Source organism: Pristiophorus japonicus, unplaced genomic scaffold, assembly GCF_044704955.1.
Source record: "Pristiophorus japonicus isolate sPriJap1 unplaced genomic scaffold, sPriJap1.hap1 HAP1_SCAFFOLD_107, whole genome shotgun sequence".
Classification (NCBI taxonomy): Eukaryota; Metazoa; Chordata; class Chondrichthyes; family Pristiophoridae; genus Pristiophorus; species Pristiophorus japonicus.
In genome coordinates this window covers 486,371-506,958 of record NW_027250723.1, presented here as the reverse complement: position 1 = coordinate 506,958, position 20,588 = coordinate 486,371, and positions in this window count along the sequence as shown.

Sequence of the window (20,588 nt, the reverse complement as noted above, 5' to 3'; positions counted from 1 at the left end):
TGTTTACAGAGCGGGAGCAGAGAGGAGCGGCTGTATACTGAGGCAGAGAATGAGGAGCGGCTGGTTATAGAGTTGCAGCAGAGAGGAGAGGCTTGTTACAGAGTGGGAGCAGAGAGGAGCGGCTGCTTCCAGATTGGGTGCAGACAGGAGCGGCTGGTTACAGAGTGGGAGCAGAGTGGAGCGGCTGGTTCCTGAATGGGAGCAGAGAGGAGCGGCTGATTCCAGAGCGGGAGCCGAGAGGTGCGGCGATTTACAGAGTGGGAGCAGAGAGGAACGGCTGTTTACAGAGTGGGAGCAGAGAGGAGCGACTGGTTACGGAGTGGGAGCAGAGAGGATTGGCTGGTTACAGAAGCTCAGAATGATGAGCTGCTGGTTACAGAGTGGGAGCAGAGATGAGCGTCTCGTTACAGAGTGGGAGCAGAGAGGAGGGGCTGTTGACGGAGTGGGAGCAGAGAGGAGCGGCTGGTTACAGAGTGGGAGCAGAGAGGAGCGGCTAGTTCCAGAGTGGGAGCAGAGAGGAGCGGCTGGTTGCAGAGTGGGAGCAGAGAGGAGAGGCTGTTTCCAGAGAGGAGTGGCTGGTTCCAGAGTGGGAGCAGAGAGAAGCGGTTGGTTCCAGAGTGAGAGCAGAGAGGAGCGGCTATTTACAGAGTGGGAGCAGAGAGGAACGGCTGTTTACAGAGTGGGAGCAGAGAGGAGCGGCTTGCTACGGAGTGGGAGCAGAGAGGAACGGCTGTTTACAGAGTTGGAGCAGAGCGGAGGGGCTGTTGACGGAGTGGGAGCAGAGAGGAGCCGCTGTTTACAGAGTGGGAGTTGATAGGAGCGGCTAGTTCCAGATTGGGAGCAGAGAGGAGCGGCTGGTTCCAGATTGGGAGCAGAGAGGAGCGGCTGGTTCGAGAGTGGGAGCAGAGAGGAGCGGCTGGTTCGAGAGTGGGAGCAGAGAGACGCGGCTGTTTACAGAGCGGGAGCAGAGAGGAGCGGTTGGTTACTGAGGCAGAGAATGAGGAGCGGCTGGTTATAGAGTTGCAGCAGAGAGGAGAGGCTTGTTACAGAGTGGGAGCAGAGAGGAGCGGCTGCTTCCAGATTGGGAGCAGAGAGGAGCGGCTGGTTACAGAGTGGGAGCAGAGAGGAGCGGCTGGTTCCAGAGTGGGAGCAGAGAGGAGCGGCTGGTTCCAGAGTGGGAGCAGAGAGGAGAGGCTGGTTACAGAGTGGGAGCAGAGAGGAGCGGCTGTTTACAGAGTGTGAGAAGAGAGGAGCGGCTGGTTACAGCGTGGGAGCAGATAGGAGCGGCTGGTTACAGAGTGGGAGCAGAGAGAAGCGGCTGGTTCCAGAGTGGGAGCAGAGAGGAGCGGCTATTTACAGAGTGGGAGCAGAGAGGAACGGCTGTTTCCAGTGTGGGAGCAGAGAGGAGCGGCTGGTTCGAGAGTGGGAGCAGAGAGAAGCGGCTGTTTGCAGAGCGGGAGCAGAAAGGTGCGGCTGGTTACTGAGGCAGAGAATGAGGAGCGGCTGGTTATAGAGTAGCAGCAGAGAGTAGAGGCTTGTTACAGAGTGGGAGCAGAGAGGAGCGGCTGCTTCCAGATTGGGAGCAGAGAGGAGCGGCTGGTTACAGAGTTGGAGCAGAGCGGAGGGGCTGTTGACGGAGTGGGAGCAGAGAGGAGCCGCTGTTTACAGAGTGGGAGTTGATAGGAGCGGCTAGTTCCAGATTGGGAGCAGAGAGGAGCGGCTGGTTCCAGATTGGGAGCAGAGAGGAGCGGCTGGTTCGAGAGTGGGAGCAGAGAGGAGCGGCTGGTTCGAGAGTGGGAGCAGAGAGACGCGGCTGTTTACAGAGCGGGAGCAGAGAGGAGCGGTTGGTTACTGAGGCAGAGAATGAGGAGCGGCTGGTTATAGAGTTGCAGCAGAGAGGAGAGGCTTGTTACAGAGTGGGAGCAGGGAGGAGCGGCTGCTTCCAGATTGGGAGCAGAGAGGAGCGGCTGGTTACAGAGTGGGAGCAGAGAGGAGCGGCTGGTTCCAGAGTGGGAGCAGAGAGGAGCGGCTGGTTCCAGAGTGGGAGCAGAGAGGAGAGGCTGGTTACAGAGTGGCAGCAGAGAGGAGCGGCTGTTTACAGAGTGTGAGAAGAGAGGAGCGGCTGGTTACAGCGTGGGAGCAGATAGGAGCGGCTGGTTACAGAGTGGGAGCAGAGAGAAGCGGCTGGTTCCAGAGTGGGAGCAGAGAGGAGCGGCTATTTACAGAGTGGGAGCAGAGAGGAACGGCTGTTTCCAGTGTGGGAGCAGAGAGGAGCGGCTGGTTCGAGAGTGGGAGCAGAGAGAAGCGGCTGTTTGCAGAGCGGGAGCAGAGAGGTGCGGCTGGTTACTGAGGCAGAGAATGAGGAGCGGCTGGTTATAGAGTAGCAGCAGAGAGTAGAGGCTTGTTACAGAGTGGGAGCAGAGAGGAGCGGCTGCTTCCAGATTGGGAGCAGAGAGGAGCGGCTGGTTACAGAGTGGGAGCAGAGTGGAGCGGCTGGTTCCAGAGTGGGAGCAGAGAGGAGCGGCGGGTTCCAGAGTGTGAGCAGAGAGGAGCGGCTGGTTCCAGAGTGGGAGCAGAGAGGAGCGGCTGGTTCCAGAGTGGGAGCAGGGAGGAGCGGCTGGTTACAGAGTGGGAGCAGAGAGGAGCGGCTGTTTACAGAGTGGGAGCAGAGAGGAGCGGCTGCTTACAGCGTGGGAGCAGAGAGGAGCGGCTGGTTACAGAGTGGAGCAGAGAGGAGGGGCTGTTGACGGAGTGGGAGCAGAGAGGAGCCGCTGTTTACAGAGTGGGAGCAGAGAGGAGCGGCTGGTTACAGAGTGGGAGCAGAGAGGAGCGGCTCGATCCAGAGTGGGAGCAGAGAGGAGCGGCTGGTTGCAGAGTGGGAGCAGAGAGGAGCGGCTAGTTCCAGAGTGGGAGCAGAGAGGAACGGCTGTTTACAGAGTGGGAGCAGAGAGGAGCGGCTGGCTACGGAGTGGGAGCAGAGAGGAACGGCTGTTTACAGAGTTCGAGCAGAGAGGAGGGGCTGTTGACGGAGAGGGAGCAGAGAGGAGCCGCTGTTTGCAGAGTGGGAGCAGATATGAGCGGCAAGTTCCAGAGTGGGAGCAGAGAGGAGCGGCTGGTTCCAGAGTGGGAGCAGAGAGGAGCGGCTGGTTCCAGAGTGGGAGTAGAGAGAAGCGGCTGTTTACAGAGCGGGAGCAGAGAGGAGCGGCTGGTTACTGAGGCAGAAAATGAGGAGCGGCTGGTAAAAGAGTTGCAGCAGAGAGGAGAGGCTTGCTCCAGAGTGGGAGCAGAGAGGAGCGGCTGTTTCCAGAGTGGGAGCAGAGAGGAGCGGCTGGTTCCAGAGTGGGAGCAGAGAGGAGCGGCTATTTACAGAGTGGGAGCAGAGAGGAACGGCTGTTTACAGAGTTGGAGCAGAGAGGAGGGTCTGTTGACGGAGTGGGAGCAGAGAGGAGCCGCTGTTTTCAGAGTGGGAGCAGATAGGAGCGGCGAGTTTCAGAGTGGTAGCAGAGAGGAGCGGCTCGTTCCAGAGTGGGAGCAGAGAGGAGCGGCTGGTGTCAGAGTGGGAGCAGAGAGGAGCGGCTGTTTCCAGAGTGGGAGCAGAGAGGAGCGGCTGGTTCCAGAGTGGGAGCAGAGAGAAGCGGCTGGTTCCAGAGTGAGAGCAGAGAGGAGCGGCTCTTTACAGAGTGGGAGCAGAGAGGAACGGCTGTTTACAGAGTGGGAGCAGAGAGGAGTGGCTGGTCCCAGAGTGGGAGCAGAGAGGAGCGGCTGGTTCCAGAGTGGGAGCAGAGAGAAGCGGCTGTTTACAGAGCGGGAGCAGAGAGGAGCGGCTGGTTACTGAGGCAGAAAATGAGGAGCGGCTGGTTATAGAGTTGCAGCAGAGAGGAGAGGCTTGTTACAGAGTGGGAGCAGAGAGGAGCGGCTGGTTACAGATTGGGAGCAGAGAGGAGCGGCTGGTTAGAGTGGGAGCAGAGTGGAGCGGCTGGTTCCAGAGTGGGAGCAGAGAGGAGCGGCTGGTTCCAGAGTGGGAGCAGAGAGGAGCGGCTGGTTCCAGAGTGGGAGCAGAGAGGAGCGGCTGGTTCCAGAGTGGGAGCAGAGAGAAGCGGCTGTTTACAGAGCGGGAGCAGAGAGGAACGGCTGATTACTGAGGCAGAGAATGAGGAGCGGCTGGTTATAGAGTTGCAGCAGAGAGGAGAGGCTTGCTCCAGAGTGGGAGCAGAGAGGAGCGGCTGTTTCCAGAGTGGGAGCAGAGAGGAGCGGCTGGTTCCAGAGTGGGAGCAGAGAGGAGCGGCTATTTACAGAGTGGGAGCAGAGAGGAACGGCTGTTTACAGAGTTGGAGCAGAGAGGAGGGTCTGTTGACGGAGTGGGAGCAGAGAGGAGCCGCTGTTTTCAGAGTGGGAGCAGATAGGAGCGGCGAGTTTCAGAATGGTAGCAGAGAGGAGCGGCTCGTTCCAGAGTGGGAGCAGAGAGGAGCGGCTGGTGGCAGAGTGGGAGCAGAGAGGAGCGGCTGTTTCCAGAGTGGGAGCAGAGAGGAGCGGCTGGTTCCAGAGTGGGAGCAGAGAGAAGCGGCTGGTTCCAGAGTGGGAGCAGAGAGGAGCGGCTCTTTACAGAGTGGGAGCAGAGAGGAACGGCTGTTTACAGAGTGGGAGCAGAGAGGAGCGGCTGGTTCCAGAGTGGGAGCAGAGAGGAGCGGCTGTTTACAGAGCGGGAGCAGAGAGGAAGGCTGGTTACTGAGGCAGAGAATGAGGAGCGGCTGGTTATAGAGTTGCAGCAGAGAGGAGAGGCTTGTTACAGAGTGGGAGCAGAGAGGAGCGGCTGTTTACAGAGTGGGGGCAGAGAGGAACGGCTGATTACTGAGGCAGAGAATGAGGAGCGGCTGGTTATAGAGTTGCAGCAGAGAGGAGAGGCTTGTTACAGAGTCAGAGCAGAGAGGAGCGGCTGCTTCCAGATTGGGAGCAGAGAAGAGCGGCTGGTTACAGAGTGGGAGCAAAGTGGAGCGGCTGGTTCCAGAGTGGGAGCAGAGAGGATCGGCTGGTTCCAGAGTGGGAGCAGAGAGGAGCGGCTCGTTCCAGAGTGGGAGCAGAGAGGAGCGGCTGGTTCCAGAGTGGGAGCAGAGAGTAGCGGCTGGTTACAGAGTGGTAGCAGAGAGGAGCGGCTGTTTACAGAGTGGGAGCAGAGAGTAGCGGCCGGTTACAGAGTGGGAGCAGAGAGGAGCTGCTGTTTACAGAGTGGGAGCAGAGAGGAGCGGCTGGTTACATAGTGGGAGCAGAGAGGAGCGGCTTGTTACTGAGTGGGAGCAGAGAGGAGGGGCTGTTGACGGAGTGGGAGCAGAGAGGAGCCGCTGTTTACAGAGTGGGAGCAGAGAGAAGCGGCTGTTTACAGAGCGGGAGCAGAGAGTAGCGGCTGGTTACTGAGTCAGAGAATGAGGAGCGGCTGGTTATAGAGTTGCAGCAGAGAGGAGAGGCTTGTTACAGAGTGGGAGCAGAGAGGAGCGGCTACTTCCAGATTGGGAGCAGAGAGGAGCGGCTGGTTACAGAGTGGGAGCAGAGTGGAGCGGCTGGTTCCAGAGTGGGAGCAGAGAGGAGCGGCTGGTTCCAGAGCGGGAGCCGAGAGGTGCGGCGATTTACAGAGTGGGAGCAGAGAGGAACGGCTGTTTACAGAGTGGGAGCAGAGAGGAGCGGCTGGTTACGGAGTGGGAGCATAGATGATCGGCTGGTTACAGAAGCTCAGAATGAGGAGCGGCTGGTTACAGAGTTGCAGCAGAGATGAGCTGCTGGTTACAGAGTGGGAGCAGAGAGGAACGGCAGGTTACAGAGTGGGAGCAGAGAGGAGGGGCTGTTGACGGAGTGGGAGCAGAGAGGAGCCGCTGTTTACAGAGTGGGAGCAGAGAGGAGCGGCTGGTTACAGAGTGGGACCCGAGAGGAGCGGCTCGTTCCAGAGTGGGAGCAGAGAGGAGCGGCTGGTTGCAGAGTGGGAGCAGAGAGGAGCGGCTGTTTCCAGAGTGGGAGCAGAGAGGAGTGGCTGGTTCCAGAGTGGGAGCAGAGAGAAGCGGCTGGTTCCAGAGTGGGAGCAGAGAGGAGCGGCTATTTGCAAAGTGGGAGCAGAGAGGAACGGCTGTTTACAGAGTGGGAGCAAAGAGGAGCGGCTGGCTACGGAGTGGGAGCAGAGAGGAACGGCTGTTAACAGAGTTGGAGCAGAGCGGAGGGGCTGTTGACGGAGTGGGAGCAGAGAGGAGCCGCTGGTTACAGAGTGGGAGCAGATAGGAGCGGCTAGTTCCAGATTGGGAGCAGAGAGGAGCGGCTGGTTCCAGATTGGAAGCAGAGAGGAGCGGCTGGTTCCAGAGTGGGAGCAGAGAGGAGCGGCTGGTTCGAGAGTGGGAGCAGAGAGAAGCGGCTGTTTACAGAGCGGGAGCAGAGAGGAGCTGCTGGTTACTGAGGCAGAGAATGAGGAGCGGCTGGTTATAGAGTTGCAGCAGAGAGGAGGGGCTGTTGACGGAGTGGGAGCAGAGAGGAGCTGCTGTTTACAGAGTGGGAGCAGAGAGGAGCGGCTCGTTCCAGAGTGGGAGCAGAGAGGAGCGGCTGGTTGCAGAGTGGGAGCAGACAGGAGCGGCTGTTTCCAGAGTGGGAGCAGAGAGGAGCGGCTGGTTCCACAGTGGGAGTAGAGAGAAGCGGCTGGTTCCAGAGTTGGAGCAGAGAGGAGCGGCTATTTACAGAGTGGGAGCAGAGAGGAACGGCTGTTTACAGATTGGGAGCAGAGAGGAGCGGCTGGCTAAGGAGTGGGAGCAGAGAGGAGCCGCTGTTTACAGAGTGGGAGCAGATAGGAGCGGCTAGTTCCAGAGTGGGAGCAGAGAGGAGCGGCTGGTTCCAGATTGGGAGTAGAGAGAAGCGGCTGGTTCCAGAGTGGGAGCAGAGAGGAGCGGCTGGTTCCACAGTGGGAGCAGAGAGGAGCCGCTGTTTACAGAGCGGGAGCAGAGAGGAGCGGCTGGTTACTGAGGCAGAGAATGAGGAGCGGCTGGTTATAGAGTTGCAGCAGAGAGGAGAGGCTTGTTACAGAGTGGGAGCAGAGAGGAGCGGCTGCTTCCAGATTGGGTGCAGACAGGAGCGGCTGGTGACAGAGTGGGAGCAGAGTGGAGCGGCTGTTTACAGAGTGGGAGCAGAGAGTAGCGGCTGGTTACAGAGTGGGAGCAGAGAGGAGCGGCTGTTTACAGAGTGGGAGCAGAGAGGAGCGGCTGGTTACATAGTGGGAGCAGAGAGGAGCGGCTGGTTACAGAGTGGGAGCAGAGAGGAGGGGCTGTTGACGGAGTGGGAGCAGAGAGGAGCCGCTGTTTACAGAGTGGGAGCAGAGAGAAGCGGCTGTTTACAGAGCGGGAGCAGAGAGGAGCGGCTGGTTACTGAGGCAGAGAATGAGGAGCGGCTGGTTATAGAGTTGCAGCAGAGAGGAGAGGCTTGTTACAGAGTGGGAGCAGAGAGGAGCGGCTACTTCCAGATTGGGAGCAGAGAGGAGCGGCTGGTTACAGATTGGGAGCAGAGTGGAGCGGCTGGTTCCAGAGTGGGAGCAGAGAGGAGCGGCTGGTTCCAGAGCGGGAGCCGAGAGGTGCGGCGATTTACAGAGTGGGAGCAGAGAGGAACGGCTGTTTACAGAGTGGGAGCAGAGAGGAGCGGCTGGTTACGGAGTGGGAGCAGAGAGGAGCGGCTGGTTACAGAAGCTCAGAATGAGGAGCGGCTGGTTACAGAGTTGCAGCAGAGATGAGCTGCTGGTTACAGAGTGGGAGCAGAGAGGAGGGGCTGTTGACGGAGCGGGAGCAGAGAGGAGCCGCTGGTTACAGAGTGGGAGCAGAGAGGAGCGGCTGGTTACAGAGTGGGAGCAGAGAGGAGTGGCTGGTTCCAGAGTGGGAGCAGAGAGAAGCGGCTGGTTCCAGAGTGGGAGCAGAGAGGAGCGGCTATTTGCAAAGTGGGAGCAGAGAGGAACGGCTGTTTACAGAGTGGGAGCAAAGAGGAGCGGCTGGCTACGGAGTGGGAGCAGAGAGGAACGGCTGTTTACAGAGTTGGAGCAGAGCGGAGGGGCTGTTGACGGAGTGGGAGCAGAGAGGAGCCGCTCGTTCCAGAGTGGGAGCAGAGAGGAGCGGCTGGTTGCAGAGTGGGAGCAGAGAGGAGCGGCTGTTTCCAGAGTGGGAGCAGAGAGGAGTGGCTGGTTCCAGAGTGGGAGCAGAGAGAAGCGGCTGGTTCCAGAGTGGGAGCAGAGAGGAGCGGCTATTTGCAAAGTGGGAGCAGAGAGGAACGGCTGTTTACAGAGTGGGAGCAAAGAGGAGCGGCTGGCTACGGAGTGGGAGCAGAGAGGAACGGCTGTTTACAGAGTTGGAGCAGAGCGGAGGGGCTGTTGACGGAGTGGGAGCAGAGAGGAGCCGCTGGTTACAGAGTGGGAGCAGATAGGAGCGGCTAGTTCCAGATTGGGAGCAGAGAGGAGCGGTTGGTTCCAGATTGGGAGCAGAGAGGAGTGGCTGGTTCCAGAGTGGGAGCAGAGAGGAGCAGCTGGTTCGAGAGTGGGAGCAGAGAGAAGCGGCTGTTTACAGAGCGGGAGCAGAGAGGAGCTGCTGGTTACTGAGGCAAAGAATGAGGAGCGGCTGGTTATCGAGTTGCAGCAGAGAGGAGGGGCTGTTGACGGAGTGGGAGCAGAGAGGAGCTGCTGTTTACAGAGTGGGAGCAGAGAGGAGCGGCTCGTTCCAGAGTGGGAGCAGAGAGGAGCGGCTGGTTGCAGAGTGGGAGCAGACAGGAGCGGCTGTTTCCAGAGTGGGAGCAGAGAGGAGCGGCTGGTTCCAGAGTTGGAGCAGAGAGGAGCGGCTATTTACAGAGTGGGAGCAGAGAGGAACGGCTGTTTACAGATTGGGAGCAGAGAGGAGCGGCTGGCTAAGGAGTGGGAGCAGAGAGGAGCCGCTGTTTAGAGAGTGGGAGCAGATAGGAGCGGCTAGTTCCAGAGTGGGAGCAGAGAGGAGCGGCTGGTTCCAGATTGGGAGTAGAGAGAAGCGGCTGGTTCCAGAGTGGGAGCTGAGAGGAGCGGCTGGTTCCACAGTGGGAGCAGAGAGAAGCGGCTGTTTACAGAGCGGGAGCAGAGAGGAGCGGCTGGTTACTGAGGCAGAGAATGAGAAGCGGCTGGTTATAGAGTTGCAGCAGAGAGGAGAGGCGTGTTACAGAGTGGGAGCAGAGTGGAGCGGCTGGTTCCAGATTGGGTGCAGAGAGGAGCGGCTGGTTACAGAGTGGGAGCAGAGTGGAGCGGCTGATTCCAGAGCGGGAGCCGAGAGGTGCGGCGATTTACAGAGTGGGAGCAGAGAGGAACGGCTGTTTACAGAGTGGGAGCAGAGAGGAGTGGCTTGTTACGGAGTGGGAGCAGAGAGGATTGGCTGGTTACAGAAGCTCAGAATGATGAGCGGCTGGTTACAGAGTTGCAGCAGAGAGGAGCGGCTGGTTCCAGAGTGGGAGCAGAGAGAAGCGGCTGGTTCCAGAGTGGGAGCAGAGAGGAGCGGCTCTTTACAGAGTGGGAGCAGAGAGGAACGGCTGTTTACAGAGTGGGAGCAGAGAGGAGCGGCTGGTTCCAGAGTGGGAGCAGAGAGGAGCGGCTGATTCCAGAGCGGGAGCCGAGAGGTGCGGCGATTTACAGAGTGGGAGCAGAGAGGAACGGCTGTTTACAGAGTGGGAGCAGAGAGGAGCGGCTGGTTACGGAGTGGGAGCAGAGAGGATTGGCTGGTTACAGAAGCTCAGAATGATGAGCGGCTGGTTACAGAGTTGCAGCAGAGATGAGCTGCTGGTTACAGAGTTGGAGCAGAGAGGAGCGTCTGGTTACAGAGTGGGAGCAGAGAGGAGGGGCTGTTGACGGAGTGGGAGCAGAGAGGAGCGGCTGGTTACAGAGTGGGAGCAGAGAGGAGCGGCTCGTTCCAGAGTGGGAGCAGAGAGGAGCGGCTGGTTGCAGAGTGGGAGCAGAGAGGAGAGGCTGTTTCCAGAGTGGGAGCAGAGAGGAGTGGCTGGTTCCAGAGTGGGAGCAGAGAGAAGCGGCTGGTTCCAGAGTGGGAGCAGAGAGGAGCATCTATTTACAGAGTGGGAGCAGAGAGGAACGGCTGTTTACAGAGTGGGAGCAGAGAGGAGCGGCTGGTTCCAGAGTGGGAGCAGAGAGGAGCGGCTGGTTCCAGAGTGGGAACAGAGAGAAGCTGCTGTTTACAGAGCGGGAGCAGAGAGGAGCGGCTGGTTACTGAGGCAGAGAATGAGGAGCGGCTGGTTATAGAGTTGCAGCAGACAGGAGAGGCTTGTTACAGAGTGGGAGCAGAGAGGAGCGGCTGGTTACAGATTGGGAGCAGAGAGGAGCGGCTGGTTACAGAGTGGGAGCAGAGTGGAGCGGCTGGTTCCAGAGTGGGAGCAGAGAGGAGCGGCTGGTTCCAGAGTGGGAGCAGAGAGGAGCGGCTGGTTCCAGAGTGGGAGCAGAGAGGAGCGGCTGGATCCAGAGTGGGAGCAGAGAGAAGCGGCAGTTTACAGAGCGGGAGCAGAGAGGAACGGCTGATTACTGAGGCAGAGAATGAGGAGCGGCTGGTTATAGAGTTGCAGCAGAGAGGAGAGGCTTGTTACAGAGTGGGAGCAGAGAGGAGCGGCTGCTTCCAGATTGGGAGCAGAGAAGAGCGGCTGGTTACAGAGTGGGAGCAAAGTGGAGCGGCTGGTTCCAGAGTGGGAGCAGAGAGGAGCGGTTGGTTCCAGAGTGGGAGCAGAGAGGAGCGGCTGGTTCCAGAGTGGGAGCAGAGAGGAGCGGCTGGTTCCAGAGTGGGAGCAGAGAGTAGCGGCTGGTTACAGAGTGGGAGCAGAGAGGAGCGGCTGTTTACAGAGTGGGTGCAGAGAGTAGCGGCTGGTTACCGAGTGGGAGCAGAGAGGAGCTGCTGTTTACAGAGTGGGAGCAGAGTGGAGCGGCTGGTTACATAGTGGGAGCAGAGAGGAGCGGCTGGTTCCAGAGTGGGAGCAGAGAGGAGCGGCTGGTTCCAGAGTGGGAGCAGAGAGGAGCGGCTGGATCCAGAGTGGGAGCAGAGAGAAGCGGCAGTTTACAGAGCGGGAGCAGAGAGGAGCGGCTGATTACTGAGGCAGAGAATGAGGAGCGGCTGGTTATGGAGTTGCAGCAGAGAGGAGCGGCTGGTTACATAGTGGGAGCAGAGAGGAGCGGCTTGTTACTGAGTGGGAGCAGAGAGGAGGGGCTGTTGACGGAGTGGGAGCAGAGAGGAGCCGCTGTTTACAGAGTGGGAGCAGAGAGAAGCGGCTGTTTACAGAGCGGGAGCAGAGAGTAGCGGCTGGTTACTGAGTCAGAGAATGAGGAGCGGCTGGTTATAGAGTTGCAGCAGAGAGGAGAGGCTTGTTACAGAGTGGGAGCAGAGAGGAGCGGCTACTTCCAGATTGGGAGCAGAGAGGAGCGGCTGGTTACAGAGTGGGAGCAGAGTGGAGCGGCTGGTTCCAGAGTGGGAGCAGAGAGGAGCGGCTGGTTCCAGAGCGGGAGCCGAGAGGTGCGGCGATTTACAGAGTGGGAGCAGAGAGGAACGGCTGTTTACAGAGTGGGAGCAGAGAGGAGCGGCTGGTTACGGAGTGGGAGCATAGATGATCGGCTGGTTACAGAAGCTCAGAATGAGGAGCGGCTGGTTACAGAGTTGCAGCAGAGATGAGCTGCTGGTTACAGAGTGGGAGCAGAGAGGAACGGCAGGTTACAGAGTGGGAGCAGAGAGGAGGGGCTGTTGACGGAGTGGGAGCAGAGAGGAGCCGCTGTTTACAGAGTGGGAGCAGAGAGGAGCGGCTGGTTACAGAGTGGGAGCCGAGAGGAGCGGCTCGTTCCAGAGTGGGAGCAGAGAGGAGCGGCTGGTTGCAGAGTGGGAGCAGAGAGGAGCGGCTGTTTCCAGAGTGGGAGCAGAGAGGAGTGGCTGGTTCCAGAGTGGGAGCAGAGAGAAGCGGCTGGTTCCAGAGTGGGAGCAGAGAGGAGCGGCTATTTGCAAAGTGGGAGCAGAGAGGAACGGCTGTTTACAGAGTGGGAGCAAAGAGGAGCGGCTGGCTACGGAGTGGGAGCAGAGAGGAACGGCTGTTAACAGAGTTGGAGCAGAGCGGAGGGGCTGTTGACGGAGTGGGAGCAGAGAGGAGCCGCTGGTTACAGAGTGGGAGCAGATAGGAGCGGCTAGTTCCAGATTGGGAGCAGAGAGGAGCGGCTGGTTCCAGATTGGAAGCAGAGAGGAGCGGCTGGTTCCAGAGTGGGAGCAGAGAGGAGCGGCTGGTTCGAGAGTGGGAGCAGAGAGAAGCGGCTGTTTACAGAGCGGGAGCAGAGAGGAGCTGCTGGTTACTGAGGCAGAGAATGAGGAGCGGCTGGTTATAGAGTTGCAGCAGAGAGGAGGGGCTGTTGACGGAGTGGGAGCAGAGAGGAGCTGCTGTTTACAGAGTGGGAGCAGAGAGGAGCGGCTCGTTCCAGAGTGGGAGCAGAGAGGAGCGGCTGGTTGCAGAGTGGGAGCAGACAGGAGCGGCTGTTTCCAGAGTGGGAGCAGAGAGGAGCGGCTGGTTCCACAGTGGGAGTAGAGAGAAGCGGCTGGTTCCAGAGTTGGAGCAGAGAGGAGCGGCTATTTACAGAGTGGGAGCAGAGAGGAACGGCTGTTTACAGATTGGGAGCAGAGAGGAGCGGCTGGCTAAGGAGTGGGAGCAGAGAGGAGCCGCTGTTTACAGAGTGGGAGCAGATAGGAGCGGCTAGTTCCAGAGTGGGAGCAGAGAGGAGCGGCTGGTTCCAGATTGGGAGTAGAGAGAAGCGGCTGGTTCCAGAGTGGGAGCAGAGAGGAGCGGCTGGTTCCACAGTGGGAGCAGAGAGGAGCCGCTGTTTACAGAGCGGGAGCAGAGAGGAGCGGCTGGTTACTGAGGCAGAGAATGAGGAGCGGCTGGTTATAGAGTTGCAGCAGAGAGGAGAGGCTTGTTACAGAGTGGGAGCAGAGAGGAGCGGCTGCTTCCAGATTGGGTGCAGACAGGAGCGGCTGGTGACAGAGTGGGAGCAGAGTGGAGCGGCTGTTTACAGAGTGGGAGCAGAGAGTAGCGGCTGGTTACAGAGTGGGAGCAGAGAGGAGCGGCTGTTTACAGAGTGGGAGCAGAGAGGAGCGGCTGGTTACATAGTGGGAGCAGAGAGGAGCGGCTGGTTACAGAGTGGGAGCAGAGAGGAGGGGCTGTTGACGGAGTGGGAGCAGAGAGGAGCCGCTGTTTACAGAGTGGGAGCAGAGAGAAGCGGCTGTTTACAGAGCGGGAGCAGAGAGGAGCGGCTGGTTACTGAGGCAGAGAATGAGGAGCGGCTGGTTATAGAGTTGCAGCAGAGAGGAGAGGCTTGTTACAGAGTGGGAGCAGAGAGGAGCGGCTACTTCCAGATTGGGAGCAGAGAGGAGCGGCTGGTTACAGATTGGGAGCAGAGTGGAGCGGCTGGTTCCAGAGTGGGAGCAGAGAGGAGCGGCTGGTTCCAGAGCGGGAGCCGAGAGGTGCGGCGATTTACAGAGTGGGAGCAGAGAGGAACGGCTGTTTACAGAGTGGGAGCAGAGAGGAGCGGCTGGTTACGGAGTGGGAGCAGAGAGGAGCGGCTGGTTACAGAAGCTCAGAATGAGGAGCGGCTGGTTACAGAGTTGCAGCAGAGATGAGCTGCTGGTTACAGAGTGGGAGCAGAGAGGAGGGGCTGTTGACGGAGCGGGAGCAGAGAGGAGCCGCTGGTTACAGAGTGGGAGCAGAGAGGAGCGGCTGGTTACAGAGTGGGAGCAGAGAGGAGTGGCTGGTTCCAGAGTGGGAGCAGAGAGAAGTGGCTGGTTCCAGAGTGGGAGCAGAGAGGAGCGGCTATTTGCAAAGTGGGAGCAGAGAGGAACGGCTGTTTACAGAGTGGGAGCAAAGAGGAGCGGCTGGCTACGGAGTGGGAGCAGAGAGGAACGGCTGTTTACAGAGTTGGAGCAGAGCGGAGGGGCTGTTGACGGAGTGGGAGCAGAGAGGAGCCGCTCGTTCCAGAGTGGGAGCAGAGAGGAGCGGCTGGTTGCAGAGTGGGAGCAGAGAGGAGCGGCTGTTTCCAGAGTGGGAGCAGAGAGGAGTGGCTGGTTCCAGAGTGGGAGCAGAGAGAAGCGGCTGGTTCCAGAGTGGGAGCAGAGAGGAGCGGCTATTTGCAAAGTGGGAGCAGAGAGGAACGGCTGTTTACAGAGTGGGAGCAAAGAGGAGCGGCTGGCTACGGAGTGGGAGCAGAGAGGAACGGCTGTTTACAGAGTTGGAGCAGAGCGGAGGGGCTGTTGACGGAGTGGGAGCAGAGAGGAGCCGCTGGTTACAGAGTGGGAGCAGATAGGAGCGGCTAGTTCCAGATTGGGAGCAGAGAGGAGCGGCTGGTTCCAGATTGGGAGCAGAGAGGAGTGGCTGGTTCCAGAGTGGGAGCAGAGAGGAGCAGCTGGTTCGAGAGTGGGAGCAGAGAGAAGCGGCTGTTTACAGAGCGGGAGCAGAGAGGAGCTGCTGGTTACTGAGGCAAAGAATGAGGAGCGGCTGGTTATAGAGTTGCAGCAGAGAGGAGGGGCTGTTGACGGAGTGGGAGCAGAGAGGAGCTGCTGTTTACAGAGTGGGAGCAGAGAGGAGCGGCTCGTTCCAGAGTGGGAGCAGAGAGGAGCGGCTGGTTGCAGAGTGGGAGCAGACAGGAGCGGCTGTTTCCAGAGTGGGAGCAGAGAGGAGCGGCTGGTTCCAGAGTTGGAGCAGAGAGGAGCGGCTATTTACAGAGTGGGAGCAGAGAGGAACGGCTGTTTACAGATTGGGAGCAGAGAGGAGCGGCTGGCTAAGGAGTGGGAGCAGAGAGGAGCCGCTGTTTAGAGAGTGGGAGCAGATAGGAGCGGCTAGTTCCAGAGTGGGAGCAGAGAGGAGCGGCTGGTTCCAGATTGGGAGTAGAGAGAAGCGGCTGGTTCCAGAGTGGGAGCTGAGAGGAGCGGCTGGTTCCACAGTGGGAGCAGAGAGGAGCGGCTGGTTCCAGAGTGGGAGCAGAGAGGAGCGGCTGATTCCAGAGCGGGAGCCGAGAGGTGCGGCGATTTACAGAGTGGGAGCAGAGAGGAACGGCTGTTTACAGAGTGGGAGCAGAGAGGAGCGGCTGGTTACGGAGTGGGAGCAGAGAGGATTGGCTGGTTACAGAAGCTCAGAATGATGAGCGGCTGGTTACAGAGTTGCAGCAGAGATGAGCTGCTGGTTACAGAGTTGGAGCAGAGAGGAGCGTCTGGTTACAGAGTGGGAGCAGAGAGGAGGGGCTGTTGACGGAGTGGGAGCAGAGAGGAGCGGCTGGTTACAGAGTGGGAGCAGAGAGGAGCGGCTCGTTCCAGAGTGGGAGCAGAGAGGAGCGGCTGGTTGCAGAGTGGGAGCAGAGAGGAGAGGCTGTTTCCAGAGTGGGAGCAGAGAGGAGTGGCTGGTTCCAGAGTGGGAGCAGAGAGAAGCGGCTGGTTCCAGAGTGGGAGCAGAGAGGAGCATCTATTTACAGAGTGGGAGCAGAGAGGAACGGCTGTTTACAGAGTGGGAGCAGAGAGGAGCGGCTGGTTCCAGAGTGGGAGCAGAGAGGAGCGGCTGGTTCCAGAGTGGGAACAGAGAGAAGCTGCTGTTTACAGAGCGGGAGCAGAGAGGAGCGGCTGGTTACTGAGGCAGAGAATGAGGAGCGGCTGGTTATAGAGTTGCAGCAGACAGGAGAGGCTTGTTACAGAGTGGGAGCAGAGAGGAGCGGCTGGTTACAGATTGGGAGCAGAGAGGAGCGGCTGGTTACAGAGTGGGAGCAGAGTGGAGCGGCTGGTTCCAGAGTGGGAGCAGAGAGGAGCGGCTGGTTCCAGAGTGGGAGCAGAGAGGAGCGGCTGGTTCCAGAGTGGGAGCAGAGAGGAGCGGCTGGATCCAGAGTGGGAGCAGAGAGAAGCGGCAGTTTACAGAGCGGGAGCAGAGAGGAACGGCTGATTACTGAGGCAGAGAATGAGGAGCGGCTGGTTATAGAGTTGCAGCAGAGAGGAGAGGCTTGTTACAGAGTGGGAGCAGAGAGGAGCGGCTGCTTCCAGATTGGGAGCAGAGAAGAGCGGCTGGTTACAGAGTGGGAGCAAAGTGGAGCGGCTGGTTCCAGAGTGGGAGCAGAGAGGAGCGGTTGGTTCCAGAGTGGGAGCAGAGAGGAGCGGCTGGTTCCAGAGTGGGAGCAGAGAGGAGCGGCTGGTTCCAGAGTGGGAGCAGAGAGTAGCGGCTGGTTACAGAGTGGGAGCAGAGAGGAGCGGCTGTTTACAGAGTGGGTGCAGAGAGTAGCGGCTGGTTACCGAGTGGGAGCAGAGAGGAGCTGCTGTTTACAGAGTGGGAGCAGAGTGGAGCGGCTGGTTACATAGTGGGAGCAGAGAGGAGCGGCTGGTTCCAGAGTGGGAGCAGAGAGGAGCGGCTGGTTCCAGAGTGGGAGCAGAGAGGAGCGGCTGGATCCAGAGTGGGAGCAGAGAGAAGCGGCAGTTTACAGAGCGGGAGCAGAGAGGAGCGGCTGATTACTGAGGCAGAGAATGAGGAGCGGCTGGTTATGGAGTTGCAGCAGAGAGGAGCGGCTGGTTACATAGTGGGAGCAGAGAGGAGCGGCTTGTTACTGAGTGGGAGCAGAGAGGAGGGGCTGTTGACGGAGTGGGAGCAGAGAGGAGCCGCTGTTTACAGAGTGGGAGCAGAGAGAAGCGGCTGTTTACAGAGCGGGAGCAGAGAGTAGCGGCTGGTTACTGAGTCAGAGAATGAGGAGCGGCTGGTTATAGAGTTGCAGCAGAGAGGAGAGGCTTGTTACAGAGTGGGAGCAGAGAGGAGCGGCTACTTCCAGATTGGGAGCAGAGAGGAGCGGCTGGTTACAGAGTGGGAGCAGAGTGGAGCGGCTGGTTCCAGAGTGGGAGCAGAGAGGAGCGGCTGGTTCCAGAGCGGGAGCCGAGAGGTGCGGCGATTTACAGAGTGGGAGCAGAGAGGAACGGCTGTTTACAGAGTGGGAGCAGAGAGGAGCGGCTGGTTACGGAGTGGGAGCATAGATGATCGGCTGGTTACAGAAGCTCAGAATGAGGAGCGGCTGGTTACAGAGTTGCAGCAGAGATGAGCTGCTGGTTACAGAGTGGGAGCAGAGAGGAACGGCAGGTTACAGAGTGGGAGCAGAGAGGAGGGGCTGTTGACGGAGTGGGAGCAGAGAGGAGCCGCTGTTTACAGAGTGGGAGCAGAGAGGAGCGGCTGGTTACAGAGTGGGAGCTGAGAGGAGCGGCTCGTTCCAGAGTGGGAGCAGAGAGGAGCGGCTGGTTGCAGAGTGGGAGCAGAGAGGAGCGGCTGTTTCCAGAGTGGGAGCAGAGAGGAGTGGCTGGTTCCAGAGTGGGAGCAGAGAGAAGCGGCTGGTTCCAGAGTGGGAGCAGAGAGGAGCGGCTATTTGCAAAGTGGGAGCAGAGAGGAACGGCTGTTTACAGAGTGGGAGCAAAGAGGAGCGGCTGGCTACGGAGTGGGAGCAGAGAGGAACGGCTGTTAACAGAGTTGGAGCAGAGCGGAGGGGCTGTTGACGGAGTGGGAGCAGAGAGGAGCCGCTGGTTACAGAGTGGGAGCAGATAGGAGCGGCTAGTTCCAGATTGGGAGCAGAGAGGAGCGGCTGGTTCCAGATTGGAAGCAGAGAGGAGCGGCTGGTTCCAGAGTGGGAGCAGAGAGGAGCGGCTGGTTCGAGAGTGGGAGCAGAGAGAAGCGGCTGTTTACAGAGCGGGAGCAGAGAGGAGCTGCTGGTTACTGAGGCAGAGAATGAGGAGCGGCTGGTTATAGAGTTGCAGCAGAGAGGAGGGGCTGTTGACGGAGTGGGAGCAGAGAGGAGCTGCTGTTTACAGAGTGGGAGCAGAGAGGAGCGGCTCGTTCCAGAGTGGGAGCAGAGAGGAGCGGCTGGTTGCAGAGTGGGAGCAGACAGGAGCGGCTGTTTCCAGAGTGGGAGCAGAGAGGAGCGGCTGGTTCCACAGTGGGAGTAGAGAGAAGCGGCTGGTTCCAGAGTTGGAGCAGAGAGGAGCGGCTATTTACAGAGTGGGAGCAGAGAGGAACGGCTGTTTACAGATTGGGAGCAGAGAGGAGCGGCTGGCTAAGGAGTGGGAGCAGAGAGGAGCCGCTGTTTACAGAGTGGGAGCAGATAGGAGCGGCTAGTTCCAGAGTGGGAGCAGAGAGGAGCGGCTGGTTCCAGATTGGGAGTAGAGAGAAGCGGCTGGTTCCAGAGTGGGAGCAGAGAGGAGCGGCTGGTTCCACAGTGGGAGCAGAGAGGAGCCGCTGTTTACAGAGCGGGAGCAGAGAGGAGCGGCTGGTTACTGAGGCAGAGAATGAGGAGCGGCTGGTTATAGAGTTGCAGCAGAGAGGAGAGGCTTGTTACAGAGTGGGAGCAGAGAGGAGCGGCTGCTTCCAGATTGGGTGCAGACAGGAGCGGCTGGTGACAGAGTGGGAGCAGAGTGGAGCGGCTGTTTACAGAGTGGGAGCAGAGAGTAGCGGCTGGTTACAGAGTGGGAGCAGAGAGGAGCGGCTGTTTACAGAGTGGGAGCAGAGAGGAGCGGCTGGTTACATAGTGGGAGCAGAGAGGAGCGGCTGGTTACAGAGTGGGAGCAGAGAGGAGGGGCTGTTGACGGAGTGGGAGCAGAGAGGAGCCGCTGTTTACAGAGTGGGAGCAGAGAGAAGCGGCTGTTTACAGAGCGGGAGCAGAGAGGAGCGGCTGGTTACTGAGGCAGAGAATGAGGAGCGGCTGGTTATAGAGTTGCAGCAGAGAGGAGAGGCTTGTTACAGAGTGGGAGCAGAGAGGAGCGGCTACTTCCAGATTGGGAGCAGAGAGGAGCGGCTGGTTACAGATTGGGAGCAGAGTGGAGCGGCTGGTTCCAGAGTGGGAGCAGAGAGGAGCGGCTGGTTCCAGAGCGGGAGCCGAGAGGTGCGGCGATTTACAGAGTGGGAGCAGAGAGGAACGGCTGTTTACAGAGTGGGAGCAGAGAGGAGCGGCTGGTTACGGAGTGGGAGCAGAGAGGAGCGGCTGGTTACAGAAGCTCAGAATGAGGAGCGGCTGGTTACAGAGTTGCAGCAGAGATGAGCTGCTGGTTACAGAGTGGGAGCAGAGAGGAGGGGCTGTTGACGGAGCGGGAGCAGAGAGGAGCCGCTGGTTACAGAGTGGGAGCAGAGAGGAGCGGCTGGTTACAGAGTGGGAGCAGAGAGGAGTGGCTGGTTCCAGAGTGGGAGCAGAGAGAAGCGGCTGGTTCCAGAGTGGGAGCAGAGAGGAGCGGCTATTTGCAAAGTGGGAGCAGAGAGGAACGGCTGTTTACAGAGTGGGAGCAAAGAGGAGCGGCTGGCTACGGAGTGGGAGCAGAGAGGAACGGCTGTTTACAGAGTTGGAGCAGAGCGGAGGGGCTGTTGACGGAGTGGGAGCAGAGAGGAGCCGCTCGTTCCAGAGTGGGAGCAGAGAGGAGCGGCTGGTTGCAGAGTGGGAGCAGAGAGGAGCGGCTGTTTCCAGAGTGGGAGCAGAGAGGAGTGGCTGGTTCCAGAGTGGGAGCAGAGAGAAGCGGCTGGTTCCAGAGTGGGAGCAGAGAGGAGCGGCTATTTGCAAAGTGGGAGCAGAGAGGAACGGCTGTTTACAGAGTGGGAGCAAAGAGGAGCGGCTGGCTACGGAGTGGGAGCAGAGAGGAACGGCTGTTTACAGAGTTGGAGCAGAGCGGAGGGGCTGTTGACGGAGTGGGAGCAGAGAGGAGCCGCTGGTTACAGAGTGGGAGCAGATAGGAGCGGCTAGTTCCAGATTGGGAGCAGAGAGGAGCGGCTGGTTCCAGATTGGGAGCAGAGAGGAGTGGCTGGTTCCAGAGTGGGAGCAGAGAGGAGCAGCTGGTTCGAGAGTGGGAGCAGAGAGAAGCGGCTGTTTACAGAGCGGGAGCAGAGAGGAGCTGCTGGTTACTGAGGCAAAGAATGAGGAGCGGCTGGTTATAGAGTTGCAGCAGAGAGGAGGGGCTGTTGACGGAGTGGGAGCAGAGAGGAGCTGCTGTTTACAGAGTGGGAGCAGAGAGGAGCGGCTCGTTCCAGAGTGGGAGCAGAGAGGAGCGGCTGGTTGCAGAGTGGGAGCAGACAGGAGCGGCTGTTTCCAGAGTGGGAGCAGAGAGGAGCGGCTGGTTCCAGAGTTGGAGCAGAGAGGAGCGGCTATTTACAGAGTGGGAGCAGAGAGGAACGGCTGTTTACAGATTGGGAGCAGAGAGGAGCGGCTGGCTAAGGAGTGGGAGCAGAGAGGAGCCGCTGTTTAGAGAGTGGGAGCAGATAGGAGCGGCTAGTTCCAGAGTGGGAGCAGAGAGGAGCGGCTGGTTCCAGATTGGGAGTAGAGAGAAGCGGCTGGTTCCAGAGTGGGAGCTGAGAGGAGCGGCTGGTTCCACAGTGGGAGCAGAGAGAAGCGGCTGTTTACAGAGCGGGAGCAGAGAGGAGCGGCTGGTTACTGAGGCAGAGAATGAGAAGCGGCTGGTTATAGAGTTGCAGCAGAGAGGAGAGGCGTGTTACAGAGTGGGAGCAGAGTGGAGCGGCTGGTTCCAGATTGGGTGCAGAGAGGAGCGGCTGGTTACAGAGTGGGAGCAGAGTGGAGCGGC